Genomic DNA, 26,138 nt, shown 5'->3' with positions numbered 1-26,138 from the left:
TTAGTGTGAAATAAGACCATAGAAATCAACTGATATTTCTCATATAATATAGCCAGTAAGTTTCAGAGCTGAATCTAAACTCAGGTGCATTTAACACCAGATCTAATGATTTTTCCACAGTGTAATGGCTCTCTAGAAAATATGATCAGTGGTGGATCATTTTGAAGTCTCATTTCTAACCAGAAGTATATTAAGCAATGGTCCATGGAAAGCAATTTATGGTTTAATGCTAAAAACTGTGAAGGAGATAATTTGGAAATTTTTATCAACTTACACAAACATACTTTATTTGTATAGTTCTAAATTAGGAAATTGACCTAAACTGCTTAATGAGACGTTATAGATTTCAAAGACAGAATAAGAAAAATAATAGATAAAGGAAAATTAGACATTAAACTGTCAGTTAACAACTATGACCAAAATCTTTGTCTAGGTATTAACATGGTGAACACAGTTTCTTCTCTTTAGGTGTTTTCAGTTCAAAATATATTGTAATTACAGCAAATATCATTAACATCTATTGTGTGCCTTGCATTGCTATAAGCAATTTACATGACTTCGACTACTATCTTTTTAAAAACTTCACAACAGTTCCAATAGGTATATGTTACTATGATAATCTTCAAATGAGGAAAAGGAAGCAGAGAGAAATTAAATACTTTGCCCAAGGCCAGATAGTTTGGTCTGGCTTCCGCCAGTGCTCTTTATTTTACATAATAATGTGAGTGCCAGCTGTGTGCAGTGGCTTTAAATATGTTTTGCTAATTCTTGCTACAACACATTGCAAAGTATGTATGGTTAGCCCCACTTCACAAACTAGAACATGACGCTATGCAAGGTTAATTAATCCAAAGTCAACTGAGTGCCTAAACCAAGACTGAAAGCCAGGTCCAAACCCAGGTCCAATCCCAGGTCCAAACCCAGGTCCAAACCCCAGGTCCACCTAAACTGGAAGTTCATGCTCTTTTCACTTTACAACATGCCTCTCCACCCTAGAAATAATATTCATAATGAAAAAGAATTGTGATAGCTTGTCATACTTTGTTATTACATCTGTTAACACACTTTGATACATATCTCAACTGCACAAGCATAGACAGAGGCCCTGGTACATAATTTGTTTTCCCCTCTTTTATAAAGAAGATTTTCTTCCATTGTATTTTTTTACTGCTTTTGTCCAAGACCACTTGACTATATTTATATGGGTCTGTTTCAGAGTTCTTATTTTGTTCCATTGATTTATTGTCTATTCTTTCACCAATTCCATACTGTCTTGATTGCTGTAGCTTTACAGTAAGTCTTAAAGTCAGGTAGTGTTAGTCCTTTCACTTTTTTGTTCTCTTTCTTTCTTTTTTTCTTTTTTCTTTTTTTGTTTGTTTTGTTTTTCAATTACAGTTGTCCCATTTTTTCCTCCATTGCTCCCCCTGTTCTCTTTCAATACTGTGTTGGCTATTCTGAGCCTCTTACTTCCCTTTATAAACTTAGAATCAGTTTGTCCATATCCACAAAATAACTTGCTGGGATTTTGATTGGGCTTGTGTTGAATCTACAGATTAATATGGAAAGAAATTACCCCTTGAAAATATTGAGTCTTTCTATCCATGAACATGGATTATCTCTCCATTTATTTAGTTATCTGATTTCATTAGTTTTATAGTTTTACTCATATTGATCTTGGGCTTATTTTGTTAGATTTTTACATTAGTAATTCATTTTCTGGGAATGCTCATGTAAATTTGTGTTTTAAATTTCAAATTTAGTTCTTTGTTGCTAATATAGTGAAGCAAGTGACTTTTGTTTATTAACTTTGTGTCCTGCAAGCTTGCTATAAACATTATTGGTTACAGCAGTTTCTGTAAATTTTTTCCCTATAGAGATAATCATGTGATATATAAACAAAGATAGTGTTATTTATTTCTTTCCAATGTGTATACATTTATTTTATTTTCTTGTTTATTGGATTAGCTAGAATTTCCAGCACAATGCTGAAAAGGAATGGTGAGAGGGGAAATCCTTGCCTTGTACCTGATTTTAAAGGAAAAGCTTCAAGTTTCTCATCATTAAGTATAATGTTAGTTGTAGGTTTTTTGTGAATGTTCTTTATCAAGTTAAGGGAGGTCTCCTATATTCCTAGTTTACTAAGAGTTTTTATCACAAATGAATGTTGGATAGGTTAAATGTTTTTTTCTGCACCTATTGATATGATAATGAGATTTTTCTTCTTTAACCTGTTGATGCAATGGGCTGCATTAATTATTTTTGAATATTGAATCTTGCATATCTATAATAAATCCCACTTGTATAGCTGTAATAAATCCCACTTATGTATAGTTCTTTGTATATTTTTCTGGAGTCTATGTACTAATACTTTTAGAGGATTTTTGCATCTATGGTATGAGAGATATTGGTCTGTAGTTTTAATTTCATTCAATATCTTCTTATAGTTTTGGTATAATGATAATGCTGGCCTCATAGGATAAGCTAGAAAGTGTTCCCTCTACTTGTACCTTTTGAAATAGATTATAGAGAATTAATATAATTTCTTCTTTAAATGTTGCTAGTATTCACTAATTAACTCATCTGGGCCTGATGATTTTTGTTTTGGAAGGTTATTATTAATTCAATTTTTAAAATAGATAGAGATTTATTCATATTTTTTAGTGTTTTCCTTCTAAGAGTTTTGGCTGATTGTGTCTTTCAAGAAATTGCTCCATTTTATTTAGATTATCTAATTTCCTGGCATTGAGTTGTTCATAGTGTTCCTCAATCATCTTTAATGTCCATGGGATCTGTAATAATGTCTCTTATTTAATTTTATATTCATAATTTAGTCATCTATTTTTTCTTAATTAATCTGCTTAGAGGCTTATCAATTTTATTCGTCTTTTCTAAGAACCAGCTTTCCATTTTGTTGATTTTCTTTAATGTTTTTCTCTCTCTTTTTTTTTTAATTCACACTTGAAAATATGTTTTTTATTGACCTTAGAGAGAGAGGAAAAGTGAGAGAAACATTGATATGAGAAAGAAACATCAATCAGTTGCCTCCTGTAAGCACGTGACCAGGGATTGAACCTACAACCTGGGCATGGGCCCTGACAGGGGCTTGAACCTGCAACCTTTAGGTATACAGAGTGATGCTCTAACCAACTTAGCCACCCCGCCAGGGACATTTTAGCCAGGGACATTTTTCTGTTTTAAATTGTATAACTATTTTCTGTAATGTTCTTTTTTAAATTTTCTTCTTCATACTTTGGGTTTAATTTTCTTTTCTTTTTCTAAGGCAAAAGCTTATACTTGATTTTAGATCTTTCTTCTTCCTTATGTATGTATTCAGTGCTATAAGTATTCCTCTAAGTATGCTTTTGCTGCAGCCAAAAAAACTTGAAAAGTTATGTTTTTATGTTAATTTAGTTTAAAATAGTTAAAAACGTCTTTTGAGATTTCTTATTTGACCATGTATTATTTCAATGTGTGCTGTTTAATCCACAAGTATTTTAGGATTTTCTGCTCTCGTTCGGTTAATGATCCATGGGAGCTTGTAAAGAATGTGTGTTCTGCTGCTATTGGATGAAGTAGTCTACAGCCATACATTCAGTTGATTGATGGTATTGTTTTATTCAACCAAGCCTTTGCTGGTTTTCTGCCTCCGGATCCGTCTGATGGTGATAGAGGGGATTAACGTGTCCATCTATAATAGTAGATTTAACTATTTCTCCTTGTAGTTCCATTAGTTTTTGCCCTACATAGTTTGATACTCTGTTTTGGAGCACATACATGTTAAAGATTATGTCTTTTTTTGTAATTGACCCCTTTATTATTATATAGTGTCTCTCTATATCCCTGATAACTTTCCTTGCTTTATACAAGAATTTCCTTTTATTTCTAGAACAGCAGGACCCTAAACAGCATGTTTATGTTTTCAATTTTATGGGATTTCATATTTCTCAGAGAGAAGATTTTTATGGGTGCAGCATCTAAAAAACAGAATTTCAAAGACAAACTAAAATCCAGGTTTTAAAGATTGCTCAGAATATGACAAAATCACAAAACCCAGACAGTGTGAGCAACCATGCCCCATTCTTTTTCCCAGTTGTGTAAAATTTGACACACCACTTCTGTTTTCCTGGATGTAAGTTGACCCTTTGGGATGTTTTAATGACATCTGATAAAAAATGAAAAATCTGAACAATTTCAGCATCAGGCTTCAATACTATTAGATGTTTGTTGCTAATCATCTATTTGATTTAGTAAAACTAAGCAATACCTTGAATACTTTGGAATACACAATATTACTAATAATACAAACTTTATTTCCATGATCTGTGTTAGGACTCTAACCAAAAGTGCTCAGTGACATGACTTAGTTTAAAAATAAAGAAAAGTCATGTGTCAATGCAGCTTCATTGATTATAACAAAAGTATCAACTCCGGTGTCTGATATTTATTGCGTGGGAGGTTGTATTTGTGTGGGGGTAGGGAGTACCTGAGAACTCTCTGTATTTTTCACTCACTTTTGCTGTGAACCTAAAACTGCTCTAAAAGATAAAGTCCATTAAAAAAAAGAGAGAAAATAACCTCCTATTACAGATAGTTGACTTGCCATTTACATAATGTATGAAAGAGAAAGAATATTTTCTACAAGTAACTTAAGATGTGAGGATGTAATCTTTGCCATTTTCCTACAAATGGAGAACACTTATGGGAATTACATGCACAAGATGTTGGTTGTGACTATTTTCAGAAGTAGACTTTCAGGATTAGAACAGATATATTTTTTACTGCACCCCAGAATCAAATTTAGGACACACCCCATTATTTCTTTATTCTTGTGATTAAAAATAGAGTTGAACAAAGAGTCAAAAACACTAGGGAGAGGGAAAGAAAAAGGAAATGGACCATTTTTGTTCAGAAGGAATGTCACCGGAAGTGGTAGCCATGATGCCTCAAAACAAATACCAAAAAAATAAAGGAGTCACTGCTCTCGCGTACGATATCTTTACTCCATGGAAAGCAGCCTCACTTCTTAGGCCTACTTCAATTACATTTTTGAATCAAAAACATATCACTGAAATGTGCTGCCATACTGGATGAAGAAATATTTATAAAAGTTCTGTGCACAGATAGAGAAAAGATCACAACTACTTTTCTGATAGTTGCTTTTATGCTTTATTTTCTCTCCCACACTGCAAGAGAGTTCCCTAATGCCTTCCTCTGCTGTACAAATTCCTTTTGTTGGCTATTGCCCAACCCTTAGCTTGTGTGATCAGCAAAATTTGAACAAACTTTACTACTGTCTTCTTTTAATTCTACTTCATAGGCACTTTTGATTTCTTAGCAAAATAAGTAGGTGGCTAACTAAAGAGGGACGCTGGGGCTTATTGGTTCTGCCCCTGAAACCACAGGAAACTGGAGATGTTGGCCAAATGTTCAATTTTTAGTGTTTCATACATAAATTTGGTCAATCTTTTGATCATTTCTCAACTCTTTGCAGTCATCCCAAACTATATTTTTTATTTAATAATTTCCTGAAATAACTAATGCAATGTAGTATCCACCTAATACACACAATGGCTTGGAGTATTTTCTGCAGATTCTAAAGCTCTCTAGAATTTTTTTTTAATTCTTTTTAGTTCAGTTTTGCTATAACTAAGACTTAAAAATAACCTACTATTGCACCAGTGAGCTGCTTAAAGGTTTTAGCAGAGCAGTCTCTGCAGAACTTTTTCATCTCACGCACTCTCTCTACCAACCTCATTTTTAAAAAAATCCTCACCCGAGAATATGTGTATGTATTTTTTGTTTGGTTTTGTTTTAGAGAGAAAAGAAGGGAGAGAGAGACAAACATTGAAGTGAGAAAGAAACATCAATTGGTTGCCTTCCATAGGCAATGTGACTAGGAAGCAAACCCACAACCCAGGTATGTATGTACCCAGATTGGTGGATCAAACCAGCAACCTTTTGGTTTATAGGACAATGCTCCACGCAACTAAGCCACCTGGCCAGGGCTCCACCACCCTCATTTTTATTCCCAAGTTCCTTACCCTTGTTTTTGAATTGACAACCTCTATTAAAATTATACATTGGGTTTGTTCTTACTACTTTTTGTCTTGTATTTAATTAGTGAATTGTCACCATTTTTTATGGTTTTGAATCATTTCGGTTTCTGGGTTATTTTTCAGGTAGTTAAAAGATATTCTATGTATATATCTACTATCAGGTTATCCAGTTCCTATGACAATAAGAATATAGTGGACAGATATTTATGAGGAAAGAGAAATAATTTAGGAAGCCAATAAAATTGTTCATATTGTGATTGTTGTGGCATATGCAGGAGGGCTTAGACTTGTTCTCTCTAGCCCCAAAGATACAAATAGGACCAATGAGGGAAAGTAAATAAAGTACAAGTGTAGGTTTGGTCTAAAGAATGAACTTTCTAATAATTAAATCTGTCTAAAAATGTGCTAAGAATAGGAATTTGTGTGCATGAGTTTCCAGGCACTGGAGGTGTAATAACCAAGACCACGAAGGGCGTGGTCCAATGGGATATAAAACCCCTTATCTATCTTGATATTCCACAATTCTATAATCAATCAAGAGAACCACATACAGAATATGTGTGCGTGTACTATTTCTAGAAGTCATAAGGAAAATTCGGAGCTCCTCACTGAAACTAAGACTTTATATGTTGTTTTTACAGCCCTGGCTCTGTTCTAACTTGCTGTGTGGGGATTTGGAGTGAGGGATTTAATACTTAAGTGATTGTTATTCATTCGTAAATGAAACAGCAGGCCCCTGGTGTCACAGTTACAGGAAGAGTGATACCTGAATTCTAGTCTTGGCTTTGCCATGGGTACACTGTGGGCAAGTCATCTCACCTGTGGAGGTCTTACTTTTCTCACAGGTAAAACAATTGGATGAGGAATCCTCTGAAGTCCTTCCTGCTTTGATATTCTAGAGGAAGAACACATCTCAGGGCTGTTGACCCAAAAGCAACAAGTGAATTTGATGACACTTGGACTTAGAAAGTACACAATGATTATTATTTAGGCAATCATTTTCATATAGTAATAATGACAAAAGATATGATTGTGTTCTCTTATGGCCTCAGGAAATAATTTACATGTTGGTAGGCAAACAAAAGATACTTCCAAATTATTAACATCTGTTTAGAGATAACTATGAATTTGCTCCTACTAGCAAATACGTTGTCAAATATTCATTCACTCAGCAACTATTTATTGAGTACCTACCAAGTTCCAAACATTGGGGTCCCGAGTGCTGGGGACCAAGTGAAATAGACACAAGGAAATAGACATTCTTTTACTGGAGAAGTTCACTGTCAATGGAAAAAAGAAACATGTAGTAGGTAATAATAATATGCCTGTGTACTGCAGCATGGACTAAGATTCAGGACTAAATTGGGACAAGTACTTGAAAAATGTACATGTCTTGTTCTGGGCACAAAAAGAAACTTTTTTAAAAGCTGAATGGTGAGTTTTTCTTCTCCCTGTTGCTAGGAACAAGGCTCAGCACACTGAGTCATCAAGGCTTAAGATTCAATGGCAGGAATACCTTCCTTCGTGTGGTACAGGAAGTGCACAGTTAGCCGTCACAACTTGTTACAAAAACAGATCACTGCATCTCTGCTCAGTGAAGCTAATCCACTTTGGACATGATAAGGCACGAAGAGGTTGACACCCAGAGACTTCCCTCAGCTCCGTTCAAATACATCCCGGAGCCCCACAGCCAGCCAGCCTATGTGCTGTTTGAACAAGACATACTTCTGCACATGATTAATTCCGGCTTTAGAGTCTAGTTTGGAGAATCAGATAAACAGATTCCAGTTTTCTAATTTCCCCTCCTCCTGTCTTCTGTCCCAATCCACTCCCCCGCAGCATGTAAATGGTCTCTGTTCTTTTTGTGGGTGAGTTAAAGAGTTTTAGACAAACATTGAAAGGCTCCCTTATTTTATGGTTTCAGCTCGGAACTGATGTTTTCGATCCCTGGAGGACACTTAGACAATGAATTGCCTCATTGTTTTCAGAGGAGAGCAATTCAGTGAGAAACGTGGGTGTCTGACTGAAAGACTGCAGTCCTTCAGAGCCAGCCTGCTGCTGCTGCTGCTGATCCCAAGAAACAGGGCTGGCGTGACATCTAATTCAACAAAACTGTTAAAAATGTGAAAACAAAGCAGGCATTTCACATGTGCAAAAGGTCATTTGTAGAAAGCCCCCATGGAATTCAGATTTAGATTTGATCATTTTTCTGATTTGGACACCAGTATTCTAAGTGATTATTCTCAAAATAGTTAGGCATTTGACAACTATTTAAAAACAATCCCCCTCTTCTTTTATCATGATATAGTCAAGGCAGTTCTGGATTTTCCATATTGAAGGACACGATTGTGTATCCTATTTATACCAACTTTGTTTCAGAAATGATTTTAAGTGGCCATGCTCACTAAGAAATCTACCCTAATTACAAACTCCAAGCAGGCTCAGTTTCTACTTGGGAATCTTATTCTACTTAAAATTTTACTCCACTTGCTGAAATGACAATGAAATGAGAGCCCCAGGCAGTGCCAGGAGGACTGCTATTAATCCGTAAAGGAGTAGGACTTACTGAACATCTCAGTTAGACCAATGCTTCTGCAGAGCTGCCAGGTCCAAAGCAGGCTGACAAATCCTCCTGGCGCAAAGTTGGAACCCCAACAGGACAATGGGGTTAAAGCAGCGCCCTCACAGGCTCTCTGATTTTTGAAGCAGTAAAGACAAACCCAATATTTGTCCAGATTTCCCTCTGGCTATGCTCAGAGACGTGGCCTCTACAGATTCAGCCTACTTCAGCACTCTCCACTGTGGGCCTGATTATAAATTTCTCTCTTTTATAGGAGCTTGGATTCCTTTATGCAGCGCAGACATTTCAAGCCATGGGAACAAATGTAAATGCCAGACAGGTTTTTTTGAATAAGTAACTGCACTCAGTGTACATTTTCCCACTCAATTCATTTCTTCACTTTATTTTAATCTAGAAGGTCTTCTGGCCACACCCCTCCACCAAGAGTAATGATCATTTTTAGAAAGTTGTATTATGTGAACTTCTCAGCAACTTTGGACAATTTTGACCTTGCCCTCTTTTTCAAAAGTCTCTTTCCTTGGCTTCACTGATGTTTTCTTCTACCCATATTGGCCTTTTCTTCTCAAAGTCTCTTTTCTTATTGTAGCCTTCAACTTGACTCTTTCTTAAATGTCATGTTTCCTCAAGTCTTGATTTTAGTTCTAGTTTTATATTCTCTTCCTAGGTCTTCATATCTTCTCTCAGTGGTATAGTTACCAAGCACATTGGATGGTTTCAATAAGCATTTCCAACTCAGCCCTGTTTATTGAGGTCTGGTCCTGTATAGTAAATTGTCTCCTGAAAATAAGCACATAAATACTCCACAGACTCCTCAAAATAAATATATCCATAATGGAAGTATTCCTCTGTTCCTCATCCCCAACCTACTACCTTTCCCTGTTGTCCCATATCCCCTTAAATGGTGCACCACCTACTAGAGGGAGAAATGAGGAGTTAACATTCTTCCCTTTCCACCACTGTCATATCTATTACTGTCTCTTCTTGTTGTCCCCAGCCACCAGCTGTCTCCCATAGCTACTCAGGGCCTCCTGTAATCTAATGCATCTTCTAGCTATATTCTTGGTTTTAATAAATATCTAACTAGAAACCAGCAAATGGCTGCCCGATGCTCTTGGGATTCATTCTATAATCCTATACATGTCCCTTAACCAGTACTGGATTCTTTCCCATCTCAATTTGACCACAACTATTCATTAGCTATGATGAGACTCATTTGGTTCTCTTAGTTTCTGGTCTTTCTAGTTGCAAGGCCTTTCACATGCTATCCTTTCTCTCTTTGGCATAGAGATTTCTTCTTCTATGTCTTTCCAGTTTTAAACTAAACCCCACTCCCCTCACCCAATGCTCTGTCAACCCCTTTTATCTCCCCTATCATGACAGTCATTATATTATATTTTAATAGCTTTTTTAACAACTGTTTTCTGCCAATACACAGTAAACTCATTAAGGGCAGGATCTAATTTATCTTAACTTTCCCAAGTGACTGGGGAGTAAGGTAGAGCTTCAGTAAATATTGTTAAGAGAATAAATTAATGAATTTTTAATGCACTTTTGTATAATGATGAGTATAATTATAAGCATTTTTAAAATGCTTTACAGACAATTTTGGTTAGGAAATAAAAGTTACTTTGGCATTTACTCATGAAAGCAAATACAAGCATTTGTGTGTTGGTTGATTTTTAATTTTTAATTTTTTTAATTGATCCTAGAGAAAGGGGACTAGACAGAGAAAGAGAGGGAGAGAAACATCGATGGGTTGCCTCTTGCACATGCCACAGCTGGGGTGAAAACCCTCAACCCAGTTATGTACCCTGACTGGGAATCAAACCCACAACCTTTCAGTTTGCAGGACAATGCCCAGTGAGCTGAGCCGCACCAGCCAGGGCTTTAAAAAAAAAAAATTTTTTTTTTATTGATTCTAGAGAGGAGATAGGAGGGAGGAAGTGTGGGAGAAAAACATCAAAGTGAGAGAGAAACATCAGTATGTGTTGGTTGATATTTAAAGGAGATAATAATAGGGTCATGTTTCTATCATCCCCTCAATATAGAAGCCAACTGTTCTCTGTAAAACACTTCTCTTATGGAAAGGAAAAACTAAATCCAAGTAAATTGTGTTCATTTTTTTTTTTTAATTTCCGCAGATCATTCATGTTGCTGCACATCTGCTGGATCTAGGAGACAGGGGAGCGTGGCATCTGTTAGCAGCAGATGCATTGGGAAGAGAGAGCAAGGCTTAGAACTAGAGGAGAAAGCAGCATCCTGAAGACCCCAGAGGAGGAAGGAACAATGGGCAGAGATACCCCTTCCCTCAGCCACACTCCTGTGACACTTCTCTACACACCCAGGAATGCCCTGGGAGACAGAGGGTGAAACAGCCAGAAGGAAGCAACTCTGCCTGGGAGGTTAAACTTGAACTGACTTGGTGAAATCCTGAATTGACTGAACAATTACCAGAGACTACTGTAAACAAAGGGAGACTGAGTTATCCACAGGTGTGAGTACTGGTTGTCATTAGAGAGCAGAAATAAGGACTTGTGAGCAAGTCAGGTTTATTTGGGGGGAAGGGAAAGAACATTTAATGTCTGGTCATCTGAGTCATAGTGTCTAAGCTTAAATCTAATGTAGAGAGGTGTCGAGTCCTCACTACACTATTTAGGAACTGCCTAATCATCTGAGTGAGCAGTCTGAGTCTACAGATCATTCAAGAAAGAACATGTCACTATCAGATGTGAATTCTTATCCTTTCCAAGCTATTATTTTCAGTCATGAGGAAGCCCAATCAATCCATCCCCCATTAAAAAAAAGGACTGTTTTCCCTTGATTTAAGGCCCCCAGGTTTCCTTTATCTTCCCTCTTTTCAGCACCTCCTACAGCTCCCCCTTCCTCCCTCTCTCATTTTTAGCTACCTCTTACTTTTTAACAATGAATAAGAATGAAAATTAAAAAATTAGAGTTTTAATCCTTTGATATCCTCTTCTTGCCTCAAATAAATTATCTTTAAAAATATTGATGGAGGTGTGGGGGGGAAAAAAGAAAAAAAATATTGATGGAGCATATAAATCAAGGATTGAGAAAGAAAAGCCTCAAGATAAAATATAAGTGAGGATATATAAAATGTAATTTGAATAATAATTTTTCTTTTTACCTACAAATGAGCAAACTTTTCATTCGTATTGAGTATAAATCTAATTAGAACTACTGGTAACAAAACAATAACAGCATATTGGCAAATTTTACTCTGGAAAACCAAACTCGGGGCAGAAAGTAAAACTCTTGCAATTGGCACTTCTGATTAAAATTTTTCAACAAGGTAACTTTACCACATTGTTGGTAAAAAAATTTTCTTCCTCCCCTTCTCTAGATATATTCGAATTTCTAAAGCAATATGTGACCTTAGCATTATGGAAAGCTCAGGTAGAATTCCCTAACAACTTCTTGGAGGATCCATGAACAATATAATGTTGATGCAAATACATAAGAAAAATTGAATGTAACTCTGATCCCCTTGTCCAGGACAGAGACATATAATACAGTAATTTTCATTGATGTATTCCATTTCATTGTATGGAAGTGGATGTATTGTATCATTTATAACTGTGCCACTGAAAACAAAGTTAGGAAACTGCTCATCTTCTAGAACAGGCATATGGCTTTAACGTAGGTAAAGCCGCCCAGCTTCCCCTGAATACCATGTCTATATGGGGCCCACAGAAAAATGAAAGGGGTCTCTGATTGCATTAAGCATGCTATAGCAACAACCATGAGGCAGGTGCTTAAGAATCCAACCACACAGGCTGGTCTGGTCGAGTCATATGTGGCTGAACTCTACAAAGAAGGACCATGGGGAGTGAGGACGGCAAACGAGGCTCGAGTATCGAAAGCAAGATGTATGAAGTGTAAAGTGCTGATTTTTTAAATGTACCATGCCTTTGCCTGGAAGGGTGAGGACAGGAGTTATGATCAGGGAAGTCCATACTTCCTGACAATTAAATAATAATGGCAAAGAAGAGTGGGATTTTGTAATGAAGCCTCTCTGTCCTAATGTATTTTGATGCAGAATCTAAAGCTTTAGGCTCATGTTGGATAGGAAAATTAGTTCCTCGGTTGCCACAACTTTCAAATAAGCCTTTTTTCTTTTGTAAGGTCAGGTTTGGGAAGCTGAAAGAAGACGAGCTCTCTTGGGCTGCTCCCAGAACCTCCACTTCCTGCCCGGCCCAGAAACACAACAGCAGCAGCCCATCTTGTGATGTTTTGGCTCCTCTGCTCTGACCGCCAGCCAGAAACTGGGGGTGGGAAAATAAAAATGAACCTCAAGAGAAACGTTTCCAATTTGTACAAAATACGAGGTTCAAGCTAACCAAAAATATGGGGGTGATGTGAGGGTCAAGAATAAGCATCACAAATTACATCTTGCGTTTGGCAGCAGAATCACTTACTAGACATGAGGTTGCATGAAAGCAAAGGCCACATGTGTTGTCACTTCTCTTTTTTGTCCAAAATCTAGTATTGGGCTTGCACACGACTAGGCGGTAGTAAATATTGGTGGAATGAATGAACGGATGAGTGAATGAGAGACTACAACAGGAGATTAAACTGTTTGTAGAGGGGCTGAAGGACAAAAACAAACCAATGTCTATTTTTCTTCAAATGAAAATTAAGAGACTTAGTGCAATTCTTATTAACAAGCAGTATGGTGAATGCATGACATTCTTCCCAGAGTCCTACAAGAAGCAAAGTCAGAGAAGAACCTTTCCTACCACAGAGTCCTGCCGTACATTTCCACTGACCTGCACCATGAGGACACAAGTTCTCTGGGCTCAGCAGCATTGCTGATTTTGCTTTCAGAGATAACGGGCTTTGAAACTTTCCCTATAACCAGCATAGTGGAAGAAAATGGGCAAGGAAGTCTAAAAGATCCTATGATGTGTGGTTGCAGGGTACGGAGGCTGAGAGCTGGAACGAGGCTGGTACAGCATCATCCATTCATTCACAGACGTTTGCCATGTTGAGTACTGCTTTGTGCAAGTAGGGGATGCAAAGAAAGGTAGACACCCACCTTTACCCTGTACCAGATGGCTGCTTCTTATTATAACTTTGTGTGATAAAATATAATTGATTTTTCACAAATGTTTAATAGTTCTGGTTTATGTATCTTCATATTGTTATTAAATTTAATTATGTGGCAGTTACCTATATTTGAATGATTAGCATTTATTTTATTAAACCCTTTTTCTATCCTAACTTGTTTTGATTACTATTTTTATTTTCAAGTTTTTTATTTTTTTAAGTTTTTAAAATATATTACAAATATGAAATTCTATCCCTAAGAACTCTACATTAAAAAAAAGAACTAGTACACTTCTTTTAAAAAGTAACTCTTTCTACAATGTGTTCAAAATAATATTATCACACTTAAATGTCATGATTCTTCAGTATTAGCTAATACAAAAGCTTTATTCAAATTTCCTTATTTGACATCAAAATATTCTTTATAGCCAGCTGTTTTTTTAGCTATATATGTGAAAACTCTCACCCACATGCATTCCACCCATTACACACACACACACACACACACACACACACACACACACACATATAACCTGCATATTCATGTTACCTTGTATCCCTGCCTTTCTTCAGGGTGATGATGCTCTGAAGGCTGTCCCTCCCTTGCCATCTCCATTCTCCCTGGTCATCTTACCCCGAACCCCCAACTCCCTACTCAGCCTCCCTGGGACAGCATAGAAGATGCAGGTGGTCAGTTGTATAATTAAAAACACAGTGTTCCAGGGAAGCTCTTTTTTGCTCCAAACCCGTCTTAGGACTTGGACTGTTTTAGCTACTCTAGCAGCTCTCAAAGAAGCACTTGTACAATGTGGAAAAAAACTTCCCTTGATTTTTGTACTCAAGGAAGCACACAGGAAGGACAAACAGCAGTCACTAGTATTGGCACAGATGACAGAGACGGGCACATGTCCCAGAAAGCCAGGGCCTGCTTTCATTCCCGTCCCTGCTGATCATAGTTTCTGGGGTATGCCACCAACAAAGTTAACTTGCACAAGTATTTCCAGCCACTGAGAGTACGAATGTGAAAGCTGGATCTCACACACACACATACACACACGGACCCTCAAACACACACACACTTTCTGAGGCAGATGTGAACTTTCATTATGAGTACCAGGACTTTTACTGACACTCTCCGGAATCCAAATTTGACTGGTGGTCAGGATGGGGGAGCGTTTTCTCATTTTCTTTCCCATTGGCCAGAAAATGTTTGGTGGAACAACTTGTTCATAAAAAAAACAGTCTTTACATTTTAAAATTATCTCTTGGCAGCAACGACTGCTTAACTCACAGGATCTGACCTGCACTCTTCATCCTTCTGAATGTCATTGGAATGCCATCAGAGGCCCTGAATCTTGTGAGCTGGAGTGCTGACCTTGACGGAGTGGCGGGGGGCAGGACCTGCAGGGGCAGAGGGGAGTGGCTGTAATGCACCGAGCGGAGCTCTTCCCTGACCCCGGCTGTGTGTGATCATCAGAGCACAATCCCTATGAAGACGGAGTCCAAACAGTCACCAGGTTTTCTAAACATTTGCTAAAGCAGTGCCAATTTTCAGGAGTCCTTTCTGTTCCAGGTATGCATTCTCAAGCCAGCATTAGCCTCCTTATGGTGTCCTACAGAACACAAAGGACTCGCACCGATGAAGGAGACCTATGACCTATAAGGCACTTTTGTGTAAATTAGAAATAACAGCTCACCCTGGAAAAGGTGACCCCTTTGGGCATCTGCAGCCCCTCCCACGGAATGGCTAGGCAGCAGCAGCACCTTTGTGCAAAGGAAAAAGGCTCTCTTCTCCCCAGGGGAAGAACCCCACTGCAGGGGACTGGGTGAGCAGAGCAGGGCTGTGTCTGTCCCAACCCTCCTGACTGGCTGAGGTCTCTGCACAGACCGCACAGCCTTACCCCGCTGTCCTACCCCCAAATTCCTAACTGACCTACTTGGGTGTTGGCCTTTGTATAAACTTGTATTTTAACAGGATGCATGATTATCTCTCAGTAGCTTTGTAGCATCTATTGCATTATCACCCATGGCTTTCTTTGCATTAGGTTTTAAAGGTATTTGCCTAAATAAGAAAAAATGGAAAGAAAAGAAAATCATAGGCAAGTAAGTAAGGAGGTTAGAGGACAGGAGGCCTCTGTACTCATTCCGGAGGGAAAGCAGAAAGTAGTCACTCTACTAGTCTGGCTGATGGTTCTATGGCAAATGATATGTTACATATACAATTCACTGTAGAAACAGGACACTGTGCTAGCACGTGTGTATCTGAGACCAACAGCATTAATACAAATCTCGCTGTCTGAGACAGTGCTCAAGTGTACCTGTACCTCCACGAACATCTCCTTCCCCACAGACATCATAGGTATGTATGCAAGCCACATACTATCTGCATGTAAATTCTTTGTTTGTTCATGGCTCATGGTTGACTCGCCACGATTTTTAAGAAAGTGAATGTTCATGTCTTTCAGTCTTTCATTATTCTACTTCTAGAAGGTCCCTTTACTCATCCTAAATTTAATTGTCTGGTGAGTACAACCAACATAAATTTTACTTTATCATCTCTTTCCTGTTATACTTTAATGGAGAATATTAGATGGGAATTCTTTACATTTCAGGATGTAAAATTATAACTACTATGCTGTCATCATTTTAACAAAGAGAAAAAATATTTAAAGCTTTGTGACAATGGTATACGATAAGGAAATAACTCTTACAGGAAAAGAATTTAACCATTGAAATTGCATGTCATCTGATACATTTGGGAAGTTTTCAGAAAAGTGATATAGGACGTCGTTTTGACTAAATTGGCCCCCACCAAAACAAACAAACAAACAAACAAAAATCCGAAATTTTTGTTACTGTGGAAAAGGAAAATGCTATATCCTCATTCCATTTTCTTACTTCTTAAATCTAGTGCCTGGTGCAAATGCTTAGGGCATAAATAAACAGTAATTGACTTAGAACAATGGAAGTTTTTTTCCTATGTCTAAGTTGAAAATTTCACTGTTTGGAGTCTATATTATTTGAACTCATAAACCCCAAATCCTTTAAAATCCAATATATTTTATGTTTTTGTAGTTTAGGGTACACGGGACTAAGAACAACCTGAAGAAACTCAAAACCCATTCACAGGCCCTGAGAACTTGGCATGGCTCTCCTCTCCCTACAGTGATATCCTACACCACCCTGACAACCTATCTGATCATAGAAACTCCCAGAACCTGTGGGTGTTTAAGGAAAAACCTATGACAAACCCTGCCTCAGGATTTAAAAAACTCACACGCCTACAACAACCAGATAGAAATACAAGTAAAGCAAGGGAGGGTTTGCTTCTTAAACATGTGAACAATTTTGTGTTTCCCTTGAAGAAATATACTCTCCGTTTTTCTTAAAATATGTGGTGGTGAAACAGAACCCATGAGCCGTTCAGTTACAATGGGCTCAATCGCCTGCCGCCAAAAAGCATAACTCTCAATACCAGAGTTTGGTGAGAATGAACGGAATTGTTTATTTAAAGGTTATACAGATTTAGATTAAAGCTGGATTTCTGCCGTTAAGTCTTATTTTCTTTAGAACACCCACAAACACATAGTTCTGCCTCCCCCTGCCAAACCAGGCTAGTTTCAGAACAGAAAAGTCAGAGGTACCGTTTCCCTCCAGGAAGATAGAAGTCCGTGGCTTTGTATTTCCCAGACACAGTCCAGCTTTACCGGCAGCTCCCATTCATTCCCGCCTGATTGGGGAGGTTTTGCCTGTGTTGCCTTGTTTTTCAGCTCTTATTCCAGAACCGTGTGGCACCTTTTTACACATCTTACCTCATGGCTGGCTGGTGGGGTGTTTCTGCTCTTTTTCCAACCACGCCTCCCTCCCTGTTTAATGGCTGCTGCCTTATTTTTAAATCCTGGACCACAGACTGTGTTGTAGTGGGTATGGTGACCAGTCGTGGCCACTTATTGAACCTCGCGCAGACCCCATAAGCTTTTCCTCATCATTCTATGGTCAAGGTCCCTCCCATCTCCTTGGCACATGGAATGGCCATAGCTGTTTACATAGTAAGAAACTAAGTACCTCTTAGGAAAATGGCTGTTCTCTTCTGAGTCCCACTCCCCAAATTTTGGGGCTTCTGCCACTCTCCTACAGTAGCATTAGTATGACATGGCACTTATTACTGCATGATCGACAGAGACATGAGCAGCAAAGGAATATTTCCAATGCTAACAAGAAAAGAAAAAACCCAACTGCCTTTGCTGATGTGATGACTGGCAACTATTGCTCAGTCTCAGTGTCAGAGACAAAGGGAGTGATCAAACTTGTGCTGTTCTAGAAAGCTCACGTCTTGCCTAATAGGGGCAGCTGATTCTCAGCCCAGGACCTAGTTGTCATAGGGAAATACATAAAATCATTGTTCCCCATCATCCACGTTTTCAAGGGAAGACAGAAATCCAGATCTTACAGTGTAAAATGGTAGCTTAAGTTCCTTAAAACTGGGTGAGTCAAGAAAAACACACAAGACCCTTTTTGGGGAAGTCTCTGGTCTGCACCATGCAGTTTGAAAGTAAAGGGACTTCAAACACTCTTGGAATTTGCAAGAAATTTGAACAAAAATCAGTGTGAGCAACATGCATCCCAATGTAGAAGAACTTGCTTTCAAGTCTGATGCAAAGCAAATCCTTTCATAAGGATTGGGTCTGTCCCAAGTGTCTGTGACCCTCTGACTTATTAATTGCAGCTTTTTTTTCAGTATTCAGTATCTGTATTCTGTACTTGGGAAGACGTACCCTATTTTGGCTGTGTGCTTTCATTCTAGATCCATATTTTTATCTACAGATCACTAAGCGAGAACGTTTCTTAGTGTTTCTCACTGAATCAATATTCTTGTCTATGCTGGTAATAGTCAGAGGAGTCCTGGAAGATGGAGTAGGGGCATGGAAAGAACAAGATTATGCAAATTGTCAGATACAATAGTGTTAGTCGTCTGCTGAGACCAAGAACCCAAACCTTTGATCTTCCATGGGCATCTGGTGCTCTTTGTTTCCAGTAAATAAAATACTCCAGGCAAACATACATAAGTTTACTACTCTGAACTTACTTCAGACATAAATCAATAGGAGCAGGAGACCTAGACTCTAGAGGAGCTGCTCCAAGCCCCCCTGGCTCTCACTGTTCCTTCCAAGAAAATTCTGTAGACCTCACCTAACCACCTCAGCTATGATGGAGCAAAGAGAAATGAAACAAAGATCAAATACAAAACCGTTCTTCCTTAAAGCTTGGCTTGGTCCAAGGTGGGCAATAAATTCTTCCTTCTCTTTAGGCACTTCTCTTTGGTCCCACTTGGCCTTCCAAGAATGAGAATATCTCTGAAATAGACTATCTCATAAATGACAATTTTAGAACAGGGGCAAGCTCTTCCTCCTCCTAGCTCTCTCTATCTTGCTGTCTCTCTCTCTCTCCTCCTTCCTCTTTTGCTTCCTTGTGTCTACACTACAATTGCCTGGAATAAGGTAGTAGTAAATCTAGTGTTGCTGATTTACCCGAAGCACTCAGCAAGCTCCGAGAATAAACAGTGCTCAACTTTTCCTTTAGTCAAATCAAGATTTCCCTGTACTTGTCTCGAGGTAGACATTTTCTAATAAGTAGCAATTTTTAAAACTTCGGATTAAGAAACAAAACTAACAGCAAAAAAGAAACAGAAAAGAAAGAAAAAAAATCAGTTTTCATTTATCCTTCAATTTAGCTCAACGATTCATATATGGAAAAGCTTTTAATTAAAAACTCATTACCCATATTCAACCTTTTTTTTTTTTTTTTTTTGCGATTACTTTAAAATCATTACTTTCTCATTTGGTTCAGTACCTTGTTCATTTAGTTCATTTAGTTCTTATTTCAAGAAAATCTTACACTGTCAGGTGAATCAAGGCAGATTTGGGTAGCAAAAATATGTATTGTCCCCTAACATTCCCTAGTTGGAAGGAAACAAGTTCCGCTTTTAAAACAGATATTGATTAGGTATCCCTCCCATTTCTCGAGAAACTTTACTCCTAGGGAAAAGGGCAACTCAGTTGCGTGTGGTTAAGAACAAAAAATGTAGCCCTGGTGTCTACAAGGGCCTTGGCAGCTTCCCTTTTTATGATACCTCCAAATTCTCCCAAACTATTAGCAAGGAGAAGGGTAAAGGCCCGTGGGGCAACCCCATGGTTGATTTTGATTCTTTTCTCTCTCTAAATCCCATTTCAGTTTTAGTTTTAGAGCCAGTCTTTTCTAGTTTTGCAAGTAAAAACTCATTTTGGTATCAAAAGTGCTATATTTTGGCAATCTTAAGGTGATCACTTCTAGTTAAATCTTCCCATTTCTGTACGTATTTGCAAGCAAGGGCTTCCTGTTAATTGTGTATCTACAGAAGTAAGTATTCTTGGGGCTGGGGGCTGGGTGTTTCCGGCTTTGGGGGAACAATTTTCCCATGTTTGATTTTAGTTTTCTTTTGCGATCCTTAGAGTCTGAACAAATTCCTAGGGCTATTGCATACTGGATTGGAAGTGTGCTGTTTGTGGGTTGAACTCCAAGGGGCTTTTACCTCCCAAGTTATGTCAAACCTGCCCAGCTGTCTCAGCCTCCCCCTCACCTCCACAAAGATTCTCAGTCACCTAAGAATGCCCGAGATTCGAGCTGGAGGGAGTAAGCACCCCCGATCCTCAGAGCCAAATGAGCCTATGCTTATGTCCATGCGGTAAAGGGTTGTGTTCAGACACTCAGAAAGCAATTCCAATTGAAATACATAAGTTAAAAGCCAGCCAGCCATATTATTTCCTGTCCTGTCTTAGTCTGGGCTCCCCTCATCCTTAACCTTTAGCTATACCTCAAGGATTTTTAACAACGGCTCAAGGAAAGTGAGTCTGAATTCCAGACATAAAGGAAGAACAAAAAGAGAAGAAAAGGATGTCTTCCTAGCCAAAAGGCAAGACATCAGGAACTAGGAACCTGAGAGGGGAGAACTGCCGGGAAAGACCTTGTGTAATTTTACAGCGTCCCTGGGTGCATGGATGTGGTCCAGCATGTGGCAAGGTGCCTAGTACAAACTTCCCGGGTCCATGACCAACTGATCCTGTCACTGCAGTCTTCACATGGCGAGTGCCCCGATGGCTCTTCCATGCTCCATGCAAAGATATTATTGTCCATGTTGACTGAGAAATGTCATCAGTTGTTACTGGAAAAGCTGAAAGTTAGGGAGGCAAAAAAGGGCCCTTGGACCTTAGGAGAAAGAACGGCAAGGGTAACGTGCCATGGGGGTGGGGAGGAAAGGGAAAGGGAAAGGCATGGGCATGCTAGAGAGTCCCTATCTGGGGTCCCCTCTGGGTCACCAAAAAATGTTATCAGAAAGTAGACCCGGCCCTGAGCAGGTCTGCCTTGGCCAACTGGTAGTGTGTGGATTTTTCACTTTTTGTATGGAAGGCCTGAGATAGGAGAAGCAACAGGGCTGCTTTGGCTCACTAAGAAGACAGAGAAAAGGGGGTCTTGGGGACAGGGTGATGGGGTTAGCCAGGGACAGCTGCCACTGCCTACTGCTCTCCTGGTTGCAAGTCTCATGGGAACCCTGAGTGTTCAGGAGATACACACCTGGGAGGGAAAGGTGCAGGTGTAATCCACAAGTCAATCCAGATGGTTCAAATTGAACTCTTTCTACATAAGTTATCTGGTTTCGTTTTCTTTAGAGACTAATCTCCAAGTTCTAAAGAAAATTCTTAATTGTACATATAGGTGAAACTGGGGAAAACAAACCAAATAGAATACAGAAATAAACCACACCATGTTTCACCTTTATTAAATTGCTATTGATTCTGTAAATACTGAACTTTTGGTGAGTCTTTAAAGAGACTCTTTACAAGTAGGATTTTTTTTTTCTAGGAAAGAATGAACAGACAGTCCTGACTCACAGCCACTGTTCATGGGCTTGTCCAAAGACACCACGCTCCGCTCTATGCAAAAAGAGAGGCCTTCTTCACATCTTAGCAAGAACATCTGTGCTGACCATAGGAAAAAGCCACTTCGAGGTGCTGCCCAGTCTGTAGGTGGAGAGGAAGTGAAGGCAGGTGCAACGATAAAGCACTTAGTTGACAGACAGACATTCAGATGCTGTTCTCTCCCTTGCATCAAGTTGCTTCTGGGTGTCAAAGTAAGAGGACCAACTTCAGCAAAACTCAACCGTTGGGTGGTTCTCAAACACAACGCATTGGCAAGTCTTCCTCTGCCAACTCAGGGATAGAACATGGTTCTGTGAAAGCCACATACAACGATCATTTGGTTAATCAGAAAATAGTCAAGTCATTTGTATTGATGTGGCTGGCATCACACAGCTGAAATATTCTTACACAATCCAGCCGCTTGGGATGATTTGTACATCTTGGAACCAGGCACAATAAGCAGCTTAAGATACTTGGAGCTGAGAAATGAAAACAAAGGATGTGGTCTCTCTGTGACTCCCTGACCTCAGGGATCTGTGTGGTTTCCGTGATTATAAATTACCTTAAAAGAAATTGAGTGTTGGGTCCAGACAAATTACTTGGAGCAGTAGGATTACCGTGACTACATTGACAGGCCAAAATGTCAGAGTTGCTCTGGGTTTGTTCCTTTTTAGACTTTTGTTGCTGTCATGGTTCTTTCTCGCTTCATAAGTCACCTTTCGGCTTGGCAAAAAAGAGCTGCAGACTGTGGGATATCAAGGAAGTGAGATTTGGGTCTCCCAGCTGTGTTGCTCTTAAATGATTCAATTAGAGCACAAATGAGCTGCACACACATATTTGGGCAGGGCAAAGTTCATTCTCAGGGGTGGGGCTGGCAAAAAGGACTCATTCTGCTTTGGCTGATAAGGAAATGGGCTTCCTGTTTCTCTCTGAGCACAAGAAACTTAAAGGAAAATGTACCCCACATCAGAGAGCCAGGGCACTTGCCCCGCTTAACTTGAGACTGGGCCTTGCTTTTGTAATGTGGTTTTTGGCAAAAGAGCTCTTGATTGGATTCTTGTCTCCCTGTGAGAAGAGAAAGGTGCTTGCTGGTCTCTGTCCTCTTTCCCCATCTTCAGACTAAAATTCCTTTGCTGTACATTCGAAACTCATATAGGACAATATTGAATGTAAACTGTAATTGAAAAGTAAACAATAAAAATAAAAAAGATAAAAATACACAAAACAAATCTAAATTTTTTAAATTAAAACAAAAAAGCAAAACAAAGCTCTCTTGAAAATACTAGAACTGAGAAGCATGACACTTTGCTCACCTAATTCTAGATTCTTGTATTACTATTTTTATAGTTATACATTTTTACCACAAAGCTACTGTATCACTAAATGCAATCTAGTCTTCGCATAGGAATGTGTCCTTTTTGCCCCTCTAGCAGCATTGAATCTTATGTGTGGGAAATTCTCCTTTTTTGTCTCTGTAGGAGACAGGGACCTCCTCCCATAAAAGAGCTTGAAACTTTGCTTCTTCAGTGTCCCTTGAGGCCACGGTACAGGCTCATGCCAGTTAGCTGTCATCTTCAGCAATGTTGACTTGGGAGCAATGATGCAAGAATGTATTCATTGGGCTAGGCCACTGAGACCTCCAATCAGTGTCCGGCATGAGCGTCAGGGCTACAGGCCCAAGTCCGGTTCAGAAATGGTAGCACCAGTGTTTATATAGACCAGTTCTGCTCAGCCCAACATTGAGCAGCAGAAAGTTGAGCTCCATTCCTGGCAAAACCCTCCAAGTCCATAAACCAAATTAATTTCTGTTACTTATAACTAAAAACCCCAACTGAATCACTTCATTAACCTCAGTCCAAAATCCTTTTCTCAGCTCTCCGCTCCTCGACTCCCCTCCTAACCCACCCCTCCTTTCTTCCCCTCCCTTCTCCCCTTTCCTCCTCTTATCTCCTTTTCTCCATTCCCCTTCCTCTCTCTTCCCTCTCCCCTCCTTTTCCCCTTTCTGTCTCCTCTTCCCACTTCTCTTCCTCCTGCCTCCTCTCCAACCTCTTCCTTTACTGTATCTCTCCTTCCCCCTCCATCCCCCTCCTCCTTCTCTCCCACTCCTTTCACTTTCTCCCATCTGGTTATTTTGTCTATCTTCAAGTCACTATTGACAGTCCTATCTTGAAAGTGGCAGAAGTAAAAAGAAACTCTCCACCCCATTGTATATAGTTGATAAAATTGAGACCTAACAGGTTTAGAAAAATTCTTCCAGTCAAACTGCTAGAAGGTAGGGTGCCTTTCTCCTGATCTGATTCTCTTCACACTATGCTATCATATTACTGAAAGATATAACTCATATGTTTTCTGAAGATGGATGGGTTATTGATTTAATTCTACAGATAAAGGGGATAAGGAGAAACATTTAGAAGACGAAGTTTACAAAATATTACATATTTTTCCATTGTCTCTGAGATAACAAATAGTACATGGATGTGTGTCTGCATCTAGTCCATGTTTATTTGGTGACTTGTGTGGTTGTGTGATCATGTGAAAAAAATTGGGGTGGAGACCCAGGAAATCATCTCTGTTCACACAGTACATCAAAGGTATCTGTTATTTATGTTAATATTATAAATATGGGAAAAAATTTTGACAGTTTTCATAAATACTTATAATGCTTTTTCAAAAGGTTGATCTTGGCTTGGTTTAGTTTAACATCACCTTGGGCTTTCCCATTGCACTTAGAGTGGAAACCGAAGTCTAAGTAGAATGACAATATCACTTGGACTCCACTCTGGGACCTTTGTAAGGTGAAAGGGGCTCTCACAGTCATCAGAGTGGGACAGAAGGCAGACACTGAGACCACACCAGCAAACCCAGCTGCATGGTTACCTTACTACACGGCCTGTACTTTCTCCCTGACCTCAGGTGGTACCACTGGTCTCCCAGCTCAGTTTGCTTTCAGCACACTGGCTTTTTCCCCCTTTGAATATCTTAGGCTGGGTCTCTTCCCAGAGTCTTTGCATTTGCTCCGCCCTCTGCTGGGAACTCTCTCTCTCTTCTTATCAATTCACTGGGTGCTGGACTCCATTCAAATTTAGTTTCCAAGGAGTGGTTTCTCTGACCATTCTAATACTGCTCATCTCTTCCTACTTCTCCTTCTGGTTATTCTTTATTTGAAATCACCATGTTTATTTATTGGTTTAATGTTCACAAGGGCAAAGTCCTCAAGAAGTGTCTCTCAAGTCCACTTCTTTATCTACCAGACCTAGGATTGTGACGAGCACATACCAGGTACTCAGATTTATTTGTCAAATGAATAAAGACAGGATGAGGTAAAGTAGGTTTACAGTGACTGTATGACATTCAGTTTATTCTTGTATTATTATATATTAATTATTGTACTATATTTCATATGAATAACTATAAACATACCTTTGCCCCACACTGTGTGTGAGAAAATAATTGGAGAAGAATGTTATACAGCTTTACTAATGAAGATTGCAGATATGCAAGGACATGTTAACATTCCTACAACACATACACAGCATAGCAAAAACACAGTTCCTATGACAGCATCTTCATTTTGCCATTTCCAGAAACATTGTAGAAACTCACACTCCCATCAATGTCCCAAAGGCAGTACCTACTTCAGAGAGTTTCATACACTGTGTAGAAGATAAGATTCAATGAATTCATAGGCCTCCTCACCAAGCTTAACAGAGTTTATGTCCTGCTATTTTTGTTTTATCTTTTGCTTCCTGTTCTTTTTGTTTCATCTTTCCCTGTGCCTACACACATTTTTATGTTTTCAGAGAATCTTAAATCCCAGGTAGTACATCATTTTACCTACAGATGCTTCAGTATGTACCTTGCATAGGCAACACTTGTTGGTCAATATAACTACAATGCAATTACCTTATCTAACTAGATTAAAATATAACTCATTAATGATCTAAAATGTATTTTTATAATTGGTTTGAGTCAGACAACAAATAGGAACCAAATATTGTTTTCATCCACATATCCCTTAACTTTCTTTTGATCTACAACACTATTTTCTATGCCATTTATTTTTGAAGAAGCTGGGTCATTTGCTATTTTTAATTGCTCACATTATTGATTTGGCTGACTCTGTCCTCATGGTATCTTTAACATTTATCTGCCACATCTCCTGTAAGTTTATAGTTAATGATCCAGGTTGTTGTTTTTTCCCCCCTTGGTGCTACCTACTTCTCATTACAGTAGTCCCTCTCTATATTACAGTTCACTTATCGCAGCCTCACTGTACCACGGGATTTTAAAAAATATATTTAATTATTTATCATGGAGTTTTCGCTATATCGCGGGACTTTGTGGTACTGTATACATATGTTGTTAAAGTTACGTAAGTTTAAGAGTGTAGAATATGTTTAAGAACATAAGTAGTGTTTATGAAAGTGTGGAAAAGGTTAATAAGGGAGTGGGAAAGGTTAATGAGGGACTGGGAACAGATTA

The sequence above is a fragment of the Furipterus horrens genome, unplaced genomic scaffold (genome assembly GCF_987537825.1).
Source record: "Furipterus horrens unplaced genomic scaffold, mFurHor1.1.pri manual_scaffold_1, whole genome shotgun sequence".
Classification (NCBI taxonomy): domain Eukaryota; kingdom Metazoa; phylum Chordata; class Mammalia; order Chiroptera; family Furipteridae; genus Furipterus; species Furipterus horrens.
This window is presented reverse-complemented; position numbering follows the sequence as displayed.